The sequence below is a fragment of the Polyergus mexicanus genome, unplaced genomic scaffold (assembly GCF_030449975.1).
Source record: "Polyergus mexicanus isolate NDT 795.1 unplaced genomic scaffold, iyPolMexi1.0 SCAF_9, whole genome shotgun sequence".
NCBI lineage: Eukaryota > Metazoa > Arthropoda > Insecta > Hymenoptera > Formicidae > Polyergus > Polyergus mexicanus.
In genome coordinates, this window is record NW_027223329.1 from 9,851,520 (window position 1) to 9,857,897 (window position 6,378).

Sequence of the window (6,378 nt, forward strand, 5' to 3'; positions counted from 1 at the left end):
CAAAATATACTCGTTATTAACACCAACAGGAAAAGAAGATGCGAAGAGTCAAACTCGTCTGAATAATCGAGACAAACAGCGCGGATTGCATTACTTCTTTTTTTTTTTTTACGAGAAAAAAATTGCTATATAGGACAATATTTTTTTCTATTTTTTCTCTCTTTCTCTTTCTCCTGATACATATCGCATCTTTCTTGTTCAATCGTGCAATTAAATGGAATATCAGTCTATATGTAGTAATGCTTAAATGCGTGTATTTTTACTTGTGTATAATTTAAATGAAATTATAATTTATAAATGATATTATTTTAAAATGATTTGTATTAGTTTAATAATGACAGTATCGATTGTATGCGAAAAACAAATAATGATTCTCCTTTTTCAATGAGTATATTAGAGTGCATTAACATTACAAAGGTGCGTCTACACTGAAACTTTGCATTCGCATGCAGATCCGCGAGAACGATGCTGAGGTCGGCGTTCTCGAATTCGACGCTCGCTTTCGCAAAACGCACGCACGAATAAACTAAGCCAAGCATTTGTCGCATTGCATGCGCGCCCGATGCAACTCGGGTTTCCGACTGATGTGAAAGGACGATGAAAAAAAACTGGTGTGCGCCAGGGTGAATCATCGCGGCTCGTTTGACGTCACGTCGATACGCGCAAATCATTACGAATGCACCAGTTCAGCATTTCACGGCGATATACGCTCTTTCGTCGAACAGGCATCGCCCATACAATCCCAGCATAAATTTTCTTAATCCTGTGATACATAATCGCACATTTGCCTTCTTAAATATATTGTGTATCTATGTTGTATGTACATAGAATTTAGATTAATAGATTTTTATGGCACATTACTTGCTATTAAAAGAAACATCGTATATATTATAATTATTCGATATTTGCAATAAAGAGATGATTCAAAAATCTATCAAATATCTCAATATTTGAAGTATATATATATATATATATATGCATAAATTAAAGAAAGAAAAACACAATTTGTATACATGTTTATCGTATCATATGTTATTTGTTATTATTTGCTTACATACGAATTTATTTATTTCAATGAACACAATCTATACACTATACGTTATAACATTGTTATGTCATTTAAAGTACCTCGTACTGTATTTACAATTCAGTTTATTCGTGGCTATAAACATCTCCATAATTTTGAATAAAATCGCCAAGTTATTAAATAAGAATAATTCTCGGACGTTTTTCTCATCCCGCCTGATAAATCGCGGAACGAAAATATACAGTCGCTTGTATTCACATTAGAAAACAGAGGAAATGTAAGCTTCCGATATAAAGAGACAGATATAGAGTAGGCAAGAGATCTGCGATCGCCTTCTCTGCCCACGCGTAGATTTACGTCGTCGGTGGGCAAGCGGAAAAAAAGGAGCAGGTAGAGAGATGAAGAAAAAGAGAGAAAGGAAGAGCACGAAGAGAACTTGGAGATGAAGAAGCAGAAAAAGAAAAAGATATATATGCTTGCCGCGCGTACTCGAAAATAGAAACAGCCGTGTTGACACTTCGCTACAAATTGCCCGCGTCACGATGCCACTTCTCTCGTTTTAAAAGCCACGCATCTTGCATTCACGCACGGAAAAAAGTCACCAATGATATTGGACAATCGATAAATGTCTTTTTTTTTTTTTGCATGCTTTCGCATTCGACCATCTGTTCTGAAAATGTACCAATTTATTTCCTTTTCTCTCTTGCTTTCTCATTTGTATTCCTTTTTAAGAATAATTTATTCTCATAGTGTTGCATGTTAAAATTATATTACATGTAAGCGATTATTTGTAAAAAATAGACATCCGCATGAGTTGTACTAACAATATAGTTCAATCTTTTTTATTCCGACCTTGTTTTAGTTTTGTTTAACTTTATTTTTACACGTAATCTTATTTTAACATTTCAATGCCAGAACCCTGATATTTACTGACGGAATCCGCAAAAAAGATCTTCATTAATTCGCTGGCAAATACTGTTAATGATGCAGTTCGCGTACAGTAATACGTCGGTAATACGTTTTTGAAATTTTTAAAATCTTCAAGAAATCATTCCCGAGTTATTAGAAAAATATATTTCGCGAAGAAATAAATAATGCAATTTATTCAGATTAAGAATACGTATCCTTTAATACTCTTGAAAATTCATATGTGTAAATTAATAGAATATATTTTGCAAAGAGGTAAGTATTGTGATACAATTCACACACATTAGTCATAATATGTATTTCAAAACGTTCGAAGATTCGCCTAACAATAAGATAATAGGAAATTAATATCGCAAAAAGGAAAGTAATGCGATTCGAAAACAATTATATGTCTTAATACGTTTGAAAATTTATTTCTGAGTTATTAGGAAAATATATTTCGCAAAGAGGTATGCTAGTAGCAACGCGATTCATGAACATGTGTCTTTTAATACACCCGAAAATTCCTTTGAGTTATTAGGAAAACATATTTTGCGAAGAGGTAGCGCGATAATGTACCTTAAAAGTGCTCGAAAATTCGTTTCTACATTAACAGAAGTTAACAGGAGAATATATTTCGCGAAGAGGTATGCGCTACTTTGTACAAAATTGGAATGATGGAAATTGGATCCGCGAGATGGCGTGACCGATGGCTAATATATACATAAAGTACTGTGTGCTGATTGGTTGGATCGTGGGTCAATAGAGTACACCCTTTTTGTAATGGCCGCACGACCCAACCAATCAGCGTCAAGTACTTTACATATATATTAACCATCGATCACGTCCTTCCACAAATCCCCACCCACCTCTTACGCGAACCTCTTCGCATACCTCTTCGCGTAATATATTCTCCTGTTAATTCAGAAACGAATTTTCGAACACTTCAAGACACATTATCGCTCGTGAACGGCATTACCGCGCGACCTCTTCGCGAAATATATTCTCCTAGTAACTCATACACGATTTTTCATGGATATTAAAAAAATAATATTACTCGTGAACTGCGTTACGAGTAGCATACCTCTTTGCGAAATATATTCTCCTAGTAAATCAGAAATGAATTTTCGAGTGTATTAAGATACATTACTGCTCGTAAACTGCATTATCTATCTACATACTTCTGCAAAATATAATTCTGTGAACTCATAAGGTACATAATTCCGTGTAATAAATTTTGAATATTCACAGAATAAAATGACGAGAATGATATACAATTAAATTGAGTTTAGATGACAACGTTAATAATTGAGATACATCGACGAGCAGGGAAACAACGTATTTCAACACTCATCCCGTCCGACATTTTAAATTTATGGCCCCTAGTTTCTATGCGTAAGAACTACTATAAATCGATCGGGTAATATTTAACATACTCTTAATTCGTCCACTTGATTTTTTACGATGCGCGATCGAATCCATATATTACGGACGTAGTACTTAATTTCTGTGCTATAATCGAATGAGGACGAAGCAAAATATCTCTGTATGTGTGCACACGTGTGCTAAAAATAGAGGGATTTTCTTATCCTTTTTTCTGGAACACGATCTCTCGCAAAATAGCAAATTAACTTCGATGTGAAATTATCTCGGGGAACATTCATATCACACAGAGTAAAACTCGATTGATGCAGAGGATTTCTAGACACTAATCGCATTCATTATTAATACCTCGATCTGTCAAAATCCGAGGAAATCAGAAGAAGTTAATGACTATCGTCTAAACGTGATTCATTTTATTTGCCCAATATGAAAACTGCATCTGATGTAAACATGTAAAGATAATATATAAACCAAGGAATAGATAAAATAACTTAAAAGTATTTAAAAAACAATTTAAAGTTATCTAAGAAGTTAAAATTTAATTAATTTAAAAAATTAATACTGATTTACTTTACAAAATCGTGAATACACTTATCTCAATAAACTTTATTTATTTATTTAATCGAAAGAAAATTTACTTCTTATCTTTTACATATATTTTATATACATTTTTACATGATTTATGAGCGTAAAAAGTGTGGCGTGTCATTTTAAGCGAGTATAAGATTGACTCGACTGAAGTGCGAAGAGGAATCTCCTTCTTTCTGTTTCAAGGAAAAGCTAGAAAGAGAGAGAAAGAGAAAGAGAGCTCGCAGACCATCGTCACAAAAGACGCACGTGCGTGAAACATCCCGTGAAGCTGCTAATAGTCGCCTAAACGGTCGGTACGGCCGCTATATGTCATCGCTACCCTCCACTTACACGCATCGCCACGCACGATGTGCACGTGCGTGTGAATCCCGCGCGTTCTCCGCGTTTCTGGCATGCGAAAGCTTGCGATCTGCCTGTAGCGTTTAAACTTTTTTCTCACATCCGTCCCCGACAAATCGCGCGAATTTAAACAATAAATCGCAACCCGAAATTACAAGAATTTATATGGTTTTATCGATGATAAGATAAAATGAGTAAGACATCTAAACAATATATATTTATATTAGATCGATAATACTCGATGAAGGAATAAAACACTTGATTGATGCAAAATAATTTCGCGATATGTGCGAAACATTTTATCCGTTAAATATTTAATTAAAAATGTTCAAGGCTCGAAAATATATTTGCTAATATGTTAATTGTTCTAGAGATCATTCTCATCGCTTGTATATATTCATCTTACGAGCGTAAGGAACGATCGCGACTCAAAGTTACGTACAGCTGTTGCGCGTCATTCAACACGGTACGTGGCTTTCTATACGGCGCCCGTTCGGAGATTTTCGACGTGTCTCCAATTCGTCCTAAATCCGTTATCTTACGGCCGCTGAATGGAGAAATATTGTAGTATATTTCTTGCAGAACTCGATACAAAAATTTGCTGAAAATATATTTTATTTATCTCCTATTTATAAAAGCGATATATAAATTATATTATTTTATTACAAATTAAATTTAGTTGTTATTTTTTTTTTAAGTTTTAAAATTAATACAACACGCGTATACACGTAACAGTTTATTTATGATAATTAATTATCAATTTTTTATTGTCCGTTTTAATCGCTCTTTGTAACATATATGTGGCTCGTTCTATACCGATGATTGAGTCGAGTCCGTTATCGTGTCTGTTTGATAAAACAGATCTGATGTTTATGTTGAATGTGTCAAACTGCGTCATGTAAAGCGTACGTTTCTAAGAGCCGAAAGAAATTCGAGGAATCTAGATGAGAGTTCGAAGAAGCATAAAGTGATATCTCTCAGATTTCATTTCCCTCGAGAGAGTGTCTCTATTATAGAAATAACATTATATGTGTATTTATTTAATTAAACAAATAAAATAGCTGTACAATCGCATAGTACACTCGGCATTATTTCAATATTTTATAAGACGTACAATTATACTGATTTTTTTATATTTAAAGCATGTGTAATATATTCGCATATTTCGGGAAAACTGATGTCTCGAAGAAATTGATAAAGTATCAGAAGATATAATTAAATAAGAGATGACGCAAAATGATAAAAATTTGAAGAATTGTATTTTTAAAAACTAAAACTTTATTATTTTATTTCATTCATTCATATGATGAGCAAAACTATGATTTTAAAGTGGGCGATATAAGTTAAGAGAGAAGGTACACGTAAAGATAAAAATCAAAATTGATTATCTTTGTACGTTTCCAAATAAATCATATCTATATATATTTTAATAGTTATTCAATTGAAAAAGTGCAAATATTATATGCAGCAATGTTTTGTATTTGCGTACGTCAGACTTTTGCATTGTGCGATTTTCATGATTTACCTTTTAGTTACTTATGTTTATATTAAAGAAGCGCGCGGACTGGCTGCACACCGCACTGTTTCGCACGTTTCTCGCAATTATATATCCGGCAACTGGCAAAATTTATTTGCAGCCACTACGAGAGAAAAGCTCTGACGATATCATCGACGTGCTCCTTTTCGTGTACGGTGTATTTCCCAGGTCAGAAAATAAGATGCACGTGCTATTCCAGCTTCGATGCACGCGCGGTGTTGACGCGCGGCCGGAGTCCGGCAGCGGTCTCTCGTACTGTTCCAGATTTTACGGAGAATATTAAAGCCCACGGGTGCACGGCTTGTTTGTAAAACATCGCGTTCGCAAACATTCGCCGGCCATTGGGGTTCAGTATTTTCTCTCTCTTTCTCTCATCGATATATACTTTTCTCTTCGGCATCCTGTGCAGAGAGAAATTTTAAAATACAGCGACTATGCAGCGTAGAAACTATTCTCAACCGACCATTCATCGCTAACGAGTTTCATTCTCGATGATCATTTCAATAATATTTCACATAATAGGCAACATTAAATAAAAATTAAATTTTTTTAAAGAAAAGAACACAAAATTTTATAACTTTATATCACATCGCAT